Source organism: Glandiceps talaboti, chromosome 9, assembly GCF_964340395.1.
Source record: "Glandiceps talaboti chromosome 9, keGlaTala1.1, whole genome shotgun sequence".
Lineage (NCBI taxonomy): Eukaryota > Metazoa > Hemichordata > Enteropneusta > Spengelidae > Glandiceps > Glandiceps talaboti.
Genome location: NC_135557.1, coordinates 1,432,960 through 1,451,662, shown reverse-complemented (window position 1 = coordinate 1,451,662; position 18,703 = coordinate 1,432,960). Strand labels below are relative to the sequence as shown.

General features: G+C 36.4%; 1 protein-coding gene across 1 annotated transcript in view; it reads right to left on the bottom strand.

Annotated features, from left to right (window-relative positions):
* Nucleotides 1-13,049, bottom strand: part of LOC144439668 (dual specificity tyrosine-phosphorylation-regulated kinase 1A-like) — a 70,001-nt gene extending 56,952 nt beyond the window's left edge. The window contains exon 1 of the mRNA XM_078128902.1: nt 12,835-13,049. The gene's annotated coding sequence lies outside the window, so the exon portion shown is untranslated. The remainder of the gene's footprint in view (nt 1-12,834) is intronic.
* Between the last annotated feature and the right edge of the window lie 5,654 nt (nt 13,050-18,703).

Here is an 18,703-nt window from a genome sequence, read left to right as displayed (position 1 = left end):
TAGTCAGCTGTTTTTCAACAAATACCGGCTGAAAAACATCAAAGTTCTGAACGGCTGGTATGTAATTTTAAACGGGAGGCAACAGTTTTAATGGGGCCATAGCAAAATTTAATAGGACATGCCAGAAGGGGCCATGGAGAACACTACCTGGGTTACAATCAATTGGTATACTAAGTCATTTTACCTGGGTTACCAAGTCATTTTACCTGGGTTACAATCAGCTGGTTACCAAGTCATTTTACCTGGGTTACAATCAGCTGGTTACCAAGTCATTTTACCTGGGTTACAATCAGCTGGTTACCAAGTCATTTTACCTGGGTTACAATCAGCTGGTTACCAAGTCATTTTACCTGGGTTACAATCAGCTGGTTACCAAGTCATTTTACCTGGGTTACAATCAGCTGGTTACTAAGTCATTGTACCTGATTTTCAAGTCCCCCATAATGTTACAATGTAAACAAAATAGTCCAAAAGCCTTGACAATGAGGGCATCAGTCATGGGGGAAGATGAATGAATGGGGAGAGGATGATACCTAACGTTATCTATGAGAAAGATCTGATGGCTGTGAGTACAAGGTCAGTCAATTATATACATATATATTCATAGTACAGTATTACAGACATCATGGGTGTCTAGACAATTGACCTTTGACCCCAACCAATCAGTATGTGTCCTGTGTATTTACAAAGCAACTATATCAATATTGCCAGTATCATTTCGATATTTTTCCCTTCAATGTCATTTTCAATTTTTTTCTATAAATAAATAACGAAACATAACAAAGTAACATGTTTACTAGTATTATAAACCAGATAATGATATCATATTTCTATTTGTCACTCTTATATGTGTTGATATTATAATTTTAGAAACTTACCAGAAGAACAAAAACTTAAAGAAACAATGAACACAAATTTAATAATTGCACTTGGCAAATATATCAAATTAAGCAATATACAAAGAGACCACCACCTACAAAATAATTGTAATACATAATAAAATATACATCTCCATAAATCTGTCTAATTAGCATACATTATTTTTCTCTTTCTTTTCACTGAATAGCTTTTGTAGTTCATTAGTTTTATTATGTTATGTAATGCTTCTTTTAGATAGTTTATTAGTTTTGTTATTATTTTCATGTTTTGTACCATTAACAACTCCCCAGGGTTTTGTTACCTCAAATAAACCATAAACTGTATACCGGTAAAAATAAAAGGTCTCTTTTTCAGAAAATCATTTCAATTTAAAATTGCATCTTGAAAATCTTTAGACAGAGATAAAACCTTATAAATATCTACAGCAGTGCCATTAAGCGAATCAACAGCATGTAGTTTGATTTGGTGGCATGGCAACAAGTCACTTTCCCCTCCTACATAAACTATAAATCCAATGTGTACACACCAATAGTTCATGGTTACTGTAATATCAATCAATTGTACTGCACTATTCACTACTTAACTAGTAGTCCATACATACATACATACACACATACATACATACATACATTGTACATACATACATACATACATACATACATACATACATACATACATACATACATACATACATACATACACACACATACATACATACATACATACATACATACATACATACATACATACATACATACATACATACATACATACATACACACATACATACATACATTGTACATACATACATACATACACACACACACACACACACACACACACACACACACACACACACACATACATACATACATACATACATACATACATACATACATACATATTTTGCACATGCATGTACTTCCATCAATGTGGATATCCAGTGTCGGTTACCAATGCGGCTTTACTTAAAGTGTCATCTTTGTCTAGGGAAACTTGTATCAATTCACATGGTCAGAAGAGTAATAACGATTGTTAGCTCTAACACACCATCCCTTTTCCACTAGAGTTAAGAACATTATATACAAGCATTTTAATATCTTACATTCTAATAGGGTTACCAATTCATTATTTCCTGAAACACCTTTAACAGCTTGGCGTCGTGATACCAGTCTTAGAGATACGGTGGGCCATACAGAACAACATGAATTGGAAGTTAATGCTGGTTCATTTCCATGCGATCATACTCGATGTGGTACATGTCGTTTCATTATTAACACTAATCATGTTTTGGCCCTAAGAACAGTGTGCCTGTTACAAGTAGATTTACTTGTATTAGTACTAGTGTAGTGTATTGCATTACATGTCAAAAATGTGGTTTTATATATAGGTTCAACTGTACGTCGTCTTGGTGATCGTTTCATGGAACATCTCCGTCTGACCAGACAAAAGAATCATAACTATCCCACATCTATGCATTTGATTACCAACAATCACAGTGTATGAGATATGTCTATTTCAGGAATTCATAAGGTTTCTGGTGATGAAAACCATGTGAGGTTGAAGGAGGAAGAAATCATTTTCCATCTTGGAACGTTGGAACCCCTTGGAATTAATAGATTATTCACATCATTCCCTGTCTAATCACGCTTATTTTACATTGCAGGTGTGTTTTATTGGGTTCTTTTTGGTGCTCGAGACTTTTAGAACTTATCACACTTATAACCGTTAACCACACAGTTGTCGTTCTATTCCGTAACATTCCAATATAATCAGGTGTTTACCTATTATGTCTTGCCTTTGAATACCTTGAAAAAGAATTTTTATTCGAAACGTCGGATTACATCTATTTATTCAGACTGTCTCCAAGTTCCTTATGCATTCTTTCTACATACATACATACATACATACATACATACATACATACATACATACATACATACATACATACAAACACATACATACATACACAAATAAGTACATACATACATACATACACACACAAACACATACATACATACATACACACACACAAACACATACATACATACATACATACACAAACACATACATACATACATAAATACACATACATATATACATACATACATACATACATACATACATGTACATACATACATAAATACATACATACATACATACATAAATATATACATATACACACAAGCATACATATACACACGATACATACACACACATACACACACACACACACATACACATACATACATACATACATACATACATACATACATACATACATACATACATAAGAACTTATCACAAATTAGGTACTGCTTTATATATTGTGTGGTTGTTACCACTTTGGTTGTCTCAAAACACTATATTCAGTCAGTTAAATTAGTGTGGATGGATTACATTGCAAAGAAGATGGCTGCCTGAACACAGTACAGGCTCTTTGTTCTGCGACCCCTGTGCAGGACCCCTTACAAAGGCTATGCTAATCACTGGATTCCCTCCCTCCTTCTTGTCATATGACTGTAGCTGAAGGCGCCAATCAGTATGCAGATAAGCTGCAGAGTGTGTTTTGATTGACACTAAAGGTTGTACTAGGGGATATTTTAGTGAAAACTAGACATTGACAGCAATATATGGAGTTGGTTTCAGAATGGTATTCACAAACTTAGCAATATATGAAGTTGGTTTCAAAATGGTATTCACAAATAGCAATATATGGAGTTGGTTTCAGAATGGTATTCACAAACTTAGCAATATATGGAGTTGGTTTCAAAATGGTATTCACAAATAGCAATATATGGAGTTGGTTTCAAAATGGTATTCACAAATAGCAATATATGGAGTTGGTTTCAAAATGGTATTCACAAATAGCAGGGTTCTCCACAATTTTGAAAAATAAAGGGGAGCCCTAATTTGCATATTTATTTGCATGTCATTAGCATATTTCCAGATCATAATATTAGGAAGTGAAAAAAGTTTCCAAAATCAAAAACTCCTATTTTATTCATTCAGCAAACTAAAATCACTGAAATGTATTGTGATCACTTATTTCCAAACCTTTCACATAATTCACAATGTAAAAATTTCAGGAAGGAGGTTGACAGTTATACAGACGATGTTATAGTAATGTTGGCAAGCATGTTTTACACACAGGAGTGACAACACATGGCATTGTTGATGTACATGTATGCACCTCTAGGCTAGCTATCACTTAGTTTTGAGTTGTTGGTTTCACCTTGTAAATGTGCATGTCATTCATAAAAATTAATTGAAAACAATTCATTTCCCTTTATTTCTCTAAAATTTGATATCTTTTTAATTTTCATGAATGGAAAATGATTTTTCATCAAAATTTGCCGGAAATATGTACATTTTTTATGTGACGAATTTGGGCTAAAAATAATCGAATATGTTCAGCGCAAATGTACGGTAACAAACATGGCTGCCACATCGGAGCTACCTCGTGGTACTACGATCACGATTCACATCCAAACGTGATCATTTAGGACATTAATTTTACCATGGAACCGTACCGAAGTAGTTATTTCTAAAGAACATGTATAAATTTTAGGTTTTTGTTCATATTTATTGATACAGTGCAAAAATTGCTGTGACATCGTACATCGTATGCATACTGTATTACGTATATGGGAAGGCTTGGAAATTACCGGCTTGATATACCTGGCCATAGAAACTACCAACGTACCGTCTTCTACTTTACGACGGTACTACATCTACTGTTTTTGTTTCGGCTACCATTGTTATAATCAAGGCGATAAATAAGTTCATAAATGATGATAGACGCAGTGTCGCTGTTCACTTCCTTCATTAACGGCATTGAATAGAATCTCATGAAGACGTTCACACCAAAACAAAGGGGCGATGAACGCAAAGGGGCGGTCCTGTAAACAGAGGAGCGTTGCACCCCCTCAAAAACCCCTCGTGGAGAACACTGAATAGCAATATATGGTAGGAACAAGTTGGTTTCAGAATGGTATTCACAAATAGTAAGATATGGAAATGGTTTCAGAATGGTATTCACAAATAGTAAGATATGGAAATGGTTTCAGAATGGTATTCACAAATAGTAAGATATGGAAATGGTTACAAAATGGTATTCACAAATAGTAAGATATGGAAATGGTTACAAAATGGTATTCACAAATAGTAAGATATGGAAATGGTTACAAAATGGTATTCACAAATAGCAATATATGATAGGAACAAGATTTTTTTTCAAAAGGCCCTACAGGTTTAAAAGGCTTAAAACCCTTTCACCACTGATTCCCGCTATTGCGGGAATGCTCTAGGGCTTCCATTAATTCCTGCTAAGCCTGGCAGTGGAGAGTATATGTAGTATGATCCAAATGACGAGCGATTGTAATTTTATGTGCGTTTTTCACTTACAAAATCGAATTCCAACATGGCGGAAGTAATCAACGGCTCTCGTAACATGGTCTACGATATAAATTATGTCACTATCACTATCTGAATTTGATTTGAAATACAATGTTGAATACAAGTATTTAGCTATGGGAACACATTGTACTTACTTGTGTGTGAGCATCAAATTCTGTGTGAGCTGCCAGCAGCAGTTTATGGTTGAATTTTTAAAAGTCAGCAAATTTACACAATCTTGTGACCAGTACCGACACTTACACTAACGTTTTGGGGGTAATTTTTGGCTATATAATGGACTATTTTGGTTTTATTTCTTTTTGTTACAGCTCAATAGTGACTTGTATTTGTACTAGCTATGTGTGTAGAGGTCAGGGGAAGGAAACACATGCAATGGCGATTTTTCTGATCAGATTTTTTTACATGCGTTTTTCAATGTAACATTCAAATTTCAACATCGCCAAAACAAAATCTGTCTCCCCTAACATAAAGGTGCTGTTCGTAGAAATTTCCACTCAATTTTGACTATGAATACGATGTTTTGTACAATGAGATGGCTGAGTGAACTCAATGCAGTATATGGAAGGATCAAATTATCACAACATAACTTCAAAATCCCGACTGCATATTTGCTTTTGTGGGTAAGCATGTCGGCAAAAAGTGTCACCTTGGCGTCCCGATTCGGACTCGTATACTACCAACTTGTGCGAATTATTGCAACTGCCTCGTTTGCGGCAACACACAAAAATTACAGGGTACTCACACATACAACTTTCCCAAAAGAAGTCCTAAAACTATAATTGGGGAGTACAACAGAAATGATGGATTTTTGACGCTGCAGTAAAAGAGGCCATGGTTAGTGATAATGATCAACTGAGTCCAACACAGCTAGCTAGCGCAAACAGCAAACATTATACAGATGCATGCACTGAGTGAATGTGAATGAGCGATTCAAAAGACCCGAGTAAAAGTTACTAGTCTCATTTAAATCTACTAGGATAACCAATATTTGACGGGGTTAAAGAGTATAAAGTAAGACCGGGGAAAGATTTGTTGAACATTTACATTAATTAATGCACATAGGTGTTCATTTAAAACTGTACAGTTTTTTAAAATGTTTATTATACATCCATGCTAGGTATAGGTGTTCATTTGCTGAATCATTATCCAGTTGCCTAACCAGTCCTGTTGTTATCTTTGCAATATACATGATCATTTGGCTGTTGCTATGGGCATGGTCTTGTTGCTAGGTATATTTGCATACATTTTTTAAATGTTCATTCTTTTGCCTATTAATCCCTGTTGTTATCTTTGCAATATATGTGCTCATTGGGCTGTTGCTATGGGTGTGGTCTTTTGGGTAGGCACATTTACATACATTTTTTGAATGTTCACTTGTTCTAAGAATCCTTGTTGTTATCTTCGTGAAATACACAATCGTTTGGCTGTTGCTAGGAATGGGCATGGTCATGGTTGCTAGGGATATTTGCATACATTTTTTAAAAATGTTTGCTTACTTGCCTACCAGATACAACTGACCAGATGTTATTTTAGCAAAATATACTGGCATTTGGCTGTTTATAAGGGTATGGTCATGGTTGCTAGGACCAATTGTGTCAAAATGTTTTAAACAAATCTATAGAATAACGCTTCTAGAAATATCTCACCTATTTTCAGTCTTATTGACCAAGTACATTTTGATACATAAGTTTTTGGGCAAAAAAACACATTTTTACACCTAATTTGCAGATTGCTGATGAGATCATTATATGCTTAATATTTCTTCATCTATACACCCCCAGCTGCATCCCCATTAATTTAAGCCCAATCTGCTCAGTATGCGTGCATGTATGTTTTCTTCATCTATACACCTCTAGATCCATCCCAGGCCCCATTAACCCTTTTGATTTTTACTGTGACATCGCACCACGAGATGAACACGTTGACATGGCTTTCACATGCATGTTTCAACTATCACGTGAAAACATCTATAAATCTGTTTGGAATCACTAAACTATTACTGAATAATTATTTCAGGCAATCGAACTTTTCACGTTAATAGAAGGATTAAATCAACATCAGTCGAACGATCAACCTGTGTTACTAGTGCTGAAATAAACATTCTCAATACCACGCTATCTACGATAATTTAGTCCAAGTTTAAAGGTCACGACAAACACGCGACACCTCATTGGTAATTTCCAGATTTACATTCGTATTAGTTTCACGTTATACCCAACCTGGCCTAATTTAGAGCCTTCGCGTAGGTGGATTTTGGCAACGTCCTCTCCACAGTCTATTCAAATCAATTATCGTGAAGGTCCTTTAAAAGTTGCCACTACGATTGAACAATCGGCTCTGATCACACACCCACTTCATTAACTTTCGTTGACAAGATCACATGGCGTTGCCTACATAGCGTAGTGGCGTGCAGTGTTGTTTATATTTGTGTATGATGAATCTCCTCATGTCTAAACAGCTAACCCGTCTAGAATTTGGAATTAGGTAATCCTAAAATGTAAAGCTGTGTCGGATCCGGACATTTTAAAAACCGAGAGTTGCAGGTACAAGTAAATGAGGTAATGTCTACATATAATAAGTGTAATGCCAAGTGCTTGGGCGGTACGCTTATCATCCTAGTCGCAAGAAATTGGTTGACATATGCGTCCGTCACGTACCATCATTTATAACTGTGATATGACCCAACAAACGGAAAAAAAGTCTCTTGAATTCAGGAACTTCTGTTTAGGTGTTGGTGAATAATAAAACCATGTTTTGGCAGCATTCAAGAGGTTGCTTTTGTGACTCATTTATTGTACATCACTCCCAGACTAGGTGGGTTACTTGGCCATACGGTTATTTTAGAACAACATGCATCTCTCTCTCTGTATGTAGGCAAAGTTTCTGACTCATTTTTTCAAGAAAAATAGCATTGCCTCTTTTGATTCCATTTTAGTGATAAGAATGAAAAATCCTTATTGCAATTTTGACGCACACAAAATGAAATGAACTGTTAAAGCATGTATGAGTTATGGCGTTGGACATGAAAACTGTGCCAACAAAATGGCTGCCAGGCAGCCATATTGGATTATCATTGTATCACGACGAAAATGGATATGCACATGTATGTCATAGAACACTGTCCTAATAATACCAATGTTGAATGAGATCTGTTCAAGCATGTCTGAGTTATGGCTATGGACAGGGAAAATTCGCAAACAAAATGGCTGCTCGGCGCCCATATTGGATCGTATCATGAAACAAGTTGACATTTGCTCCTGTACCAAGTTTTGAAAAAAATTGGTCCAGACATCTCCAAGAAATGGCTCCGGGTGGACAGACGGATGGAACCCAATCCATAAGTCCCTGTCCCGGACTTCGTTCGGCGGGGACTAACAAATTGTACACTAATTTAATAGTTTCATTGCAAGTGTTCTGATCCACAGGCACTTGTTTCCTGAGATGCGTATCAGAATGTTTGTATCAGAATAAATAAAATGCTGATACTAACGATAATATTGGCGTGTTTAGCCAATTGTATATGAAAGGGGTAAAATAACACTTGTTTGTCTCATCGTGTAAGTCCACTCACCGTGAGATAGAGACAAGGTTTGCAACAGAACACAATTACCATACAACACTCAGCAAACATTTCGACAATTTACCTTTTCACTTCCTACTTCCCAAATTTAATAAACTTCTGATAAATCGTGTTGTTGTTTGTTGTTACAATCGGACCATGTCTACCAAAGATATCAACTGATTTCTAATGCCATATAGGAGAATTGGAGCAAATAAATTATTTACTAACTACCTTCCGTGAACGTGATTGGATAGCAATATTGACATTATGTACTGCTTTCCACATTAGCATACACATGATAAAAGTGCAAGCAATTGTTATGTTATCAAACTGATATACAGAAATACTTAGAATTGCCTAATCTTTGAAAATTAGGTATCATTTTAAAGCCAAATAAATTTTCTATGTCGCACTTCCAGTTAGAAGTAGAATTAGAAGTAGATTGGGTAACCATACTAGCAGATCTACTTGATTGGATAATCCAACTAGCAGTTTTAATGGGATCGAGTAACCATACTAGTTGCTCTACTGTCATTGGGTAATCATACTAAGGCTTCTAATTTGATTGGATAATCCAACTAGCAGCTCTACTGTGATTGGGTAACCATACCATCACCAGCATTTCAGCTGTGATTGGATAAAAAAGCTAGCAGCTCTGATATGATTGGATAACCAATTAGATAACCATACTAGCAGCTCTACTGTGATTAGTAAACCATACAACTAATAGTAGCTCTACTGTGATTGGTAAACCATACAACTAATAGCAGCTCTACTGTGATTAGTAAACCATACAACTAATAGTAGCTCTACTGTGATTGGTAAACCATACAACTAATAGTAGCTCTACTGTGATTAGTAAACCATACAACTAATAGTAGCTCTACTGTGATTAGTAAACCATACAACTAATAGTAGCTCTACTGTGATTAGTAAACCATACAACTAATAGTAGCTCTACTGTGATTAGTAAACCATACAACTAATAGTAGCTCTACTGTGATTAGTAAACCATACAACTAATAGTAGCTCTACTGTGATTAGTAAACCATACAACTAATAGTAGCTCTACTGTGATTGGTAAACCATACAACTAATAGTAGCTCTACTGTGATTAGTAAACCATACAACTAATAGCAGCTCTACTGTGATTGGTAAACCATACAACTAATAGCAGCTCTACTGTGATTAGTAAACCATACAACTAATAGTAGCTCTACTGTGATTAGTAAACCATACAACTAATAGTAGCTCTACTGTGATTGGTAAACCATACAACTAATAGCAGCTCTACTGTGATTAGTAAACCATACAACTAATAGTAGCTCTACTGTGATTGGTAAACCATACAACTAATAGTAGCTCTACTGTGATTAGTAAACCATACAACTAATAGTAGCTCTACTGTGATTGGTAAACCATACAACTAATAGTAGCTCTACTGTGATTAGTAAACCATACAACTAATAGTAGCTCTACTGTGATTAGTAAACCATACAACTAATAGCAGCTCTACTGTGATTGGTAAACCATACAACTAATAGCAGCTCTACTGTGATTAGTAAACCATACAACTAATAGTAGCTCTACTGTGATTGGTAAACCATACAACTAATAGTAGCTCTACTGTGATTAGTAAACCATACAACTAATAGTAGCTCTACTGTGATTGGTAAACCATACAACTAATAGTAGCTCTACTGTGATTAGTAAACCATACAACTAATAGCAGCTCTACTGTGATTGGTAAACCATACAACTAATAGTAGCTCTACTGTGATTGGTAAACCATACAACTAATAGTAGCTCTACTGTGATTAGTAAACCATACAACTAATAGTAGCTCTACTGTGATTAGTAAACCATACAACTAATAGTAGCTCTACTGTGATTAGTAAACCATACAACTAATAGTAGCTCTACTGTGATTGGTAAACCATACAACTAATAGTAGCTCTACTGTGATTAGTAAACCATACAACTAATAGTAGCTCTACTGTGATTGGTAAACCATACAACTAATAGTAGCTCTACTGTGATTAGTAAACCATACAACTAATAGTAGCTCTACTGTGATTAGTAAACCATACAACTAATAGTAGCTCTACTGTGATTGGTAAACCATACAACTAATAGTAGCTCTACTGTGATTGGTAAACCATACAACTAATAGTAGCTCTACTGTGATTAGTAAACCATACAACTAATAGTAGCTCTACTGTGATTAGTAAACCATACAACTAATAGTAGCTCTACTGTGATTGGTAAACCATACAACTAATAGCAGCTCTACTGTGATTAGTAAACCATACAACTAATAGTAGCTCTACTGTGATTAGTAAACCATACAACTAATAGTAGCTCTACTGTGATTGGTTAAAAGTAATAAGAAATCCTTACCCAATCTCACTATGTTTTACATTACTATACAGGATCAATGTCACCTGTTTCAACATTTACAGTGAAAACATTAAATTAAATAGTTTGAATTGTTTACTTTTACACCAACGCTAGAATTCAAGACATCCTCACTGTTTAATCCTTAGTATGTACATACCATGTGTTCTTTCTATGAGCTACACATTTGAACTCAACACATCAAAATGTAACAACAAGGTTTAACTTCCACTTATATATATATATATATACTTATAGTGTTTGGTTACCAAAAACATGAGATATGTCACTACTGTTTATACTGAATTTTAGAAAGCCCATATTTCTGGCAACCACAATGAAAAATCAGCAACAGTGACACTGCAATTTCATCTCCAGAGGGCGTACTGATTGACAAACGTAACAGCCACCACTTGGCGAACTACAATATTTGTCACATAATCGCATTGCATTCCCGGTTATTTCATTTCAAAATGAAAAGTATTTACACATATTTCATAGTGTAACAACACTTGCTAGTTTGAAATTTATCACTGTACCTTTAATATTTCCTTACGAACAAAATTGGACCACAGAATCGCATACAATAACGAGGACAAAATTATGAAGCTGCTCGCATGGCGGCCATTTTGATGTCACTAGTCAAATACCGTCGCATTATACGGAGTAAGAAACTCAAAACTAATAAATATGATATCAATAAAACAGTATTAATCGAATAAAAATAAACACATCTATTTCAATTACTTCGGAATTTATGGCCCGAAATAGGAAGGACAAAAAACACATCGGCAATAATGTTATTTTGAAAAAGAAATTATGTAAATTAGTGAGCTCATCAGCTGATCGAACCAAAACATTTCCTCATGGTTCAACAGAAGACCGGCACACATGGCTTCCACTCACAACAAACACCAATCACGTAATAAAAATACACATCGCCATAATAAATACACATCGCCATAAAATAAATAATGCATGCATACATTTCAGTTACAACGGAGAACAAATTTCCTGTATTCATGGCACTCGAAGTCGAATGCACGCCCAAATGAACCGGTCGATGTCGTCGACGAAAATTCTGTTTTACTTGTCCCATTTTCGACAGTTTATTGAATTATAAGTTACAATTATACTACCAATTGTTATACTTAGACGGGTTGATCACTGTTAAATCTGATGATACATGATTAGTCAGCTGTATTTTCTTACTTGAGGTGCAAAACAGTGAATTTTCATCAAAAACATGCCGCCCAACAACCTAACGCGCGATGAATCAGGGACAAGTCATCACTCGTTCATGCCCGTCTTGTTCCAAACTTGCAAATGAAACCAATCAAATGATGTTAAAATGTTATATTTAACTGAAATATAACATTTCAGTATGTCATTCTTGATATGGAATATCTTACAACATGATAAAAAAAACGTCCGGTATTTCCCGGAAGAACAATCATTGTAAAATACCTTCGCTCACATGGTTGCTGAAGGTCACGCTAGGATACGGATCGCGCAGTAATGCGAGAGACAGTACACAACCCGGCAATATTAATTTTAAAATAATTGTTTATACCAACCTTAGATAGTTAGATGACATCGATCAGATAAATGCTGAAGACTTGGCTGCACCAACACTGCCTTGGATAATCACTGGGTCAGTAGCCCTAATTGGGCTACCTCTAGACCACAACAAAGACAGCCAACCAACCCCAAAATGGCGCGCGAAAATGAAATCTTCAGCAACTTGCAGGTCAGCAGAAATTTCAATTACTTCTTCAAACTGGATGAGAAACTTCCCTGCAAACGACAGCAAACTTGCTCAGGTGGCGTGTTTGTACCCAAATATATGTTGCCGGTTTGTCTACTGCGACTCAGATCCTTGTGTTGGACTTATTTTGATATTAGACGGAAGATATATTTAAAAAAGAAAATGGCGGAAAGTATAATCTTTGCATGCTAAATGGTATCAACGAATGACGCGGGCTAAAGGGCACGGTTGTTATAGTGACTGTCAATCATTTGAGCTCAATGCATGACGTCATGTGGTACGCCCAGTGTTACCACACAGCATGCGCACGGTACGGTGCCGGTGTGGCGATGACTACCCGAATGACCCGGATGTAAGTAATACGTTATCGGACAGTATAATAATATTGTTATAATGAATAGAGTCTGCGGCTGTGTATAAAACGGTGGAAATTGTCTCTTAGCGTTGAACCAACTGTGTTAGACAAGAAATTGACATGGAAGCAATTTATTACCAGATTTAAACTGAATGCCACCCGGCAAATCTTTGGAATGCAAAATTCTGAGCTATAGCTATACGTGATGTACCTCAAATTAATTTTATACCAGATTTAAACTGAATGCCTTCCGTAAGGGGAATATTGAGCTTTTTGTTCCTACACATAATAATTGCTGAAATACAACAATCTTTGTTATAGTAGGCTATTAGTACATGATATACCTGAAATGGCAAATAGGTGTGCCAAACTATAAGAAATCTGAAAGGACTTTCTGATATCAATCTATGTATGTACCGGGTGTATGTACATGTACTATTATTCAAAATTACAGGGATACACATACATCCGACATGCATGCATGCATCCATCCATCCATCCAGCCATCCATCCATCCATCCATGCATCCATGCATCCATGCATACATACATACATACATACATACATACATACATACATACATACATACATACATGCATGCATGCATGCATGCATGCATGCATACATACATACATACATACATACATACATACATACATACATACATACATACATACATACATACATACATACATACATACATAGACAGACAGACATACGTACATTTACCCATGCATACAGAACAAATGTATTGATTGCTTATTGGTATCATTTGAACATAATGAATTTTAGCTCTGTATCTGAAGTCCCAGTGAAAGTTAGTTGTCGAAAACGTTATTCAAATGCTACCTCACCTATTCTCATTAATAATACAGGAAAGTTTGACTCGACTTTGAACACTCCGACTTTCGCGATCCCCTACATACCCTGGATATGTACACTCGTCACTTCCACGGCAAATAATAAACACAATTCAAACCGTCGTAACATGTTACATCGCTAGTACGCATCAGAAAGGTTACATACTTTATAGTAAGCATGGTATACCCGGGGCATGTTACCGCTCTTCTCGATTCTCGTTTACGGCAATGTACCCTTTATGCCCGGGGGGGGGGGTACTCCAACCTATTGGGTATACGTATATGTGGCGCCCTTTGGGGTAGGGTTTTTCACTCTTTGGTCTAAAATGGGTACTGTCTTTTGAGAGCTAATGAGTCTAAAATGGGGTCCATATTTCACAATTTTTAATTTTGTTTGGTCTAAAATGGGGTCCTGGAAGGAGCTCCTTAAAAATTCTCGACGAGTTCGGGAATTTTCCCCTGCTAAGGCTGCTTTCACAAAAACTTGTTAGGGGGGGGGGGATTGGGGGGGGGGACTTGAAAATATATGGATAGTGTGGGGGGGGGGGGGTACCTGAAAAAATGTTATGGGTTGTAGGGGGGGGTACCTGAAAATAAATTGACATCATGTCTTTTCAAACATGGGAAAATAAGCTTTTAAAATGTTGGTCTTCCTTTTTCAACAACAACAACAACAACAACAACAACAACAACAACAACAACAACAACAAAACAGCAGCTACAAACAACAGTTGCTCACAAGTTAGTTAAATGAAAAACAAAAACAGTCAAATTTTAATTTTCTTTTAATAAACTGTTAATGTAATGATAAATTGAAATGGGCGAATTGAGTGGTACAGATTGTTTTTTGTCTGAAAATACCAGTGTCTTTCATGTACACTACTATCTACTGAACTGGAACAATGTATCATCATTCTCACTGTCATCAGATGACAAATCACTCTCACTTTCTTTAGATTAATAATAGTGGCATCTTACAGCCTCATGGGACGCGGCTTTCCAGACCAATGTGCTGCAATACGATGGGCACGCACAATATCTCTACTTTGCCATTGCTTATTTCGTACATTTTGATTCAAAATCTTTATGACTTTGTCTTTACAAGCCTCAAAGGACTCGCTCTGATTCTCGTCAATTCCATAAAATATTATATTGTCCCTTCTTGAAAAAGCTTCTAACTTGTCGGTGTCGTCCTCTAGTTGTTCTAGGCGGTCGATAACTTCGTCAAGTTTGTCATTTACGGCGCAAGTGTCTAATTCGGCGATGTGCTGAGATTCTTTCAGCTCATTTACTTCGTCATTTAACTTGTTCACAGAGTCCTTGATTGACACAAGATCCTGACTCAACTTTGCATAGTTCTCTGACAGTTGTTTTTGTGTGGTTTTCAGTTCTAGAAGTTCTTCTCTAATTTGGGTACTTGACTTTTTGATTTCACCTGTAAGATCAGCCTTTAATGACTCCAAGGCTTTGACGATATCCTTCTCTGGGCCAGGATTTAGCTCTATATCTCCACATAGTTGTAGTAATCGATAAACAAAGTGATTGCCAACCGAATGAATGACATCTTTAGAACCAGCAATTGCTGACATACCATAACATGCAGACACCTGGTCGTGTGCTATGTCGGCTGAAATCATTTTGGCCAGAAACGAATTTTCACAAATTGTTGATAAATTCTGGATACATGTATTCGCATCTTGTACTAGGCATATCCTATTTGTAGTTTCCAACCAATTGAAGGAAAAGTCGACAGAAAAAACCACTAGATTACCTCCAGCTATGGTGATACCACAGACGACGAGGCATGCCACCAGCCTGTACAGTAGCTCATTACCATATGTCCACGTTGAGTATGGGTTGTACGATTTAACGTCAATGTTTTGGGGCCACAAAACAGCCAATTTGGCATCTCCAAACTTCGAGGCCCACCCCCATTTCCTCTATATCGGTATCGTGTAAACCTGCACAAGTCTGGTCAACTTTGACATAAGAATATCAAAACTTTTCGGAGAGCTCAGTCGACGTTCAACATGACAGTCCAATGCCAATCACGTGAAAGAAACCAGAGAATATGTTTATTGTGCGATTCAAATGAAGTCGAAGATGAATATCATTTTTTATTAGCATGTTCATTTTTCAATCATTATAGGGAAAAATATATTTCTAGATTTTACTTTGATCCTCCGTCTGTACAGAACTTTGTCGATTTACTTTCTTCTAACAATGTAGATACACTACAACGTCTCGCAGTATTCTTATTTCATGCCATGAAACTACATAAAGAAGTTAACAGTGTTATGTAACAGTTTCATTGCCTTTTCAATACTGCTTTACTGTAATATTGGTATATTGTATCTTTGGGCCGATGGCCTCTGAATACGGAATAAATAGACCACTTATAATAATGTACAGTTTTGTACTTGGTATGGAATGTTAACGCACAGGAAGAGTATTCCAAAAAAAAATTATTCGGGTGGCCAGTGCAGTGGTACCCCCCCCCCCCCCCATGGCCTTTATATCAGTTCAAGAATTTCGCGATGCACGCCACAATGAGGTGAATTTCCATGGCTCTCAAGTTCGTTTGGTTTCTCAAAATGTAAAATTCAGATCTGGACAGAAACTTATCGATATATATTTCAATATACGTACCTTTCAATACAAGCAACCCGAATACTTTGAATGGTCTAGAACAAAGCCAATCAATGTCGGAAAATTGGGGAAAAATTGACCCAATTAAACCACTTAGTACACTACCCAACATTGCAATACAGTAACAACATTTAATTTTCTCATTTGCATTGTTGTGATAATATATCATTTTTTACGAATAAATGCACGCGTTCTGGCAGCCCTTAGTATCGAAAGGTTTATATTAAAACAAAGAGAGAATTTTAATTGAAGAAAAGATCGTATGGATTTATCTTGGCGAATTCTCCAGCAAGAATTTTCGGTAGAAAACTGGTGATTTCGCCTGGAAGTAGATTGTATGATTGCCTGCAGATGCAATCTTATGGCCAACTACAACATGTAATTTGAAGCTTTTATAGAATGTTGTAGCATAGCTCTCACCGTATTAGGAGTTTTAATAAAGGCAAACAAAAGAGAAGGAATTGTTACTGGTCACAGCACATCACTGAAATGCCCCACTTCGATCTTTTTTCCCTGTGTTTTTCCAGCCAATGCGGTCTGCAGATCCACTGGAAAACACCAAATAACTCTACCTACATTAATTGCTACTTCAGTAAAGACAACTGCAGAACTAATCATGAACAATTAAAAAAAAACACATTAATTTCGCATCGAATTTAGACAACATTTCCTGACCAGAAACAATGCTTTTCTTTTTTGTGGCCACCGCGTCTAATTACCAAAATATGCCAATAAATTATTAAAACCGACAGCTACATGTCAATAATATTTTCAGGACAGATGTGATTAGGTATTGCAAATGTATGTATCAAATTCTACCTCATAATGACGTCATCAGGGACCACATGAGATTGCACAAATCTCCCAGAAGTCAGTGCGCAATTTCTACCCGCTAGAGAAGTCGTACACACGCTCGAGCTCCCGAAAAATTTCGGAAAAGAGCCCGAAAAATTCCAAATTTATGAGTAAACTCATAAAATTTTAGGAAAATACAGTTTGTCAAACAAGTTTGACTGTTAACTCTCTCAAGAATTCAAAGATCAGCCAAAAATTTGGTTACAATCTGATGCCTCCAAAAAAGGATGGGGGGTGGTCAATAATAATGCTAGCTCAGGGGGTCAGTGGTCCACAAAGGAATCGATGGAACACATCAATTTCCTTGAGCTAAAGGCAGCATTTTTTGCAATAAAAGCGTTTTGCACACATTATAAGGATATTCATGTAAGAATAGAAATAGATAATACAACGGCAGTAGCCTATATAAACCACATGGGAGGTACCCACTCATATAAATGTAATGCATTAGCCAGAGAAATATGGTTCTGGTGCAATGAAAGAGACATTTGGTTGTCAGCTGCACACTTGCCTGGAGCAAAGAATGTTAAAGCAGATGCATGCTCTCGTAAATTTAAAGATGAAACAGAATGGATGTTAAATAAGGATGTTTTTACATCAATAACCAAATCACTAGGTAATCCTACCATAGATCTGTTTGCATCAAGGTTGAATTATCAACTTAAGCCTTATATATCATGGGGACCGGACCCAGAGGCCCAAGCAGTAGATGCCTTTTCAATAGCATGGTCTAATGATCTCTTTTATGCTTTTCCTCCATTTAGTGTAATTGGAAAAGTACTACAGAAGATGGAGTTGGAAATGGCGGATGGGATCCTCATAATCCCATTCTGGCCAACACAGTGTTGGTTTGCAAAGGCAATGCGTCTCCTGACTGCATCACCATTAGTGCTTCCAAGAACGCGAACGTTACTGATAAATCCAGCAGTGAAGGATCACAAACCACATCCACTATTTCC